Source organism: Glossina fuscipes, unplaced genomic scaffold (assembly GCF_014805625.2).
Source record: "Glossina fuscipes isolate IAEA_lab_2018 unplaced genomic scaffold, Yale_Gfus_2 112, whole genome shotgun sequence".
In the NCBI taxonomy this organism is placed as follows: domain Eukaryota; kingdom Metazoa; phylum Arthropoda; class Insecta; order Diptera; family Glossinidae; genus Glossina; species Glossina fuscipes.
Window position 1 is genome coordinate 6,168,543 of NW_023998455.1, and position 306 is coordinate 6,168,848.

The window sequence follows — 306 nt, forward strand, 5'->3', positions numbered from 1 at the left end:
TTCTATTGCTATTCAGCAGATTAGGAAGCGAAAATTCGCTGGGACGGGTTATTGCAATTTATTTTATTTTCAATTTACAGCTGATTGATGCAACTCTAAACAATTAAACTAACGAAATTTTGCTTACGCCCGTTTAACAATTTGTGGAGAGCGTTTCTCGCGCCTATTGTGCATACATGTAGCTAAAAAAAGGTCGCAATTCAAAAATGAAACCTACTTAACACCATACATAATCTATTGTTAGAGCAAGAATAATTACATTTTGATCATAATTCATGCAAATTGAAGATATGTAGATTATATTTT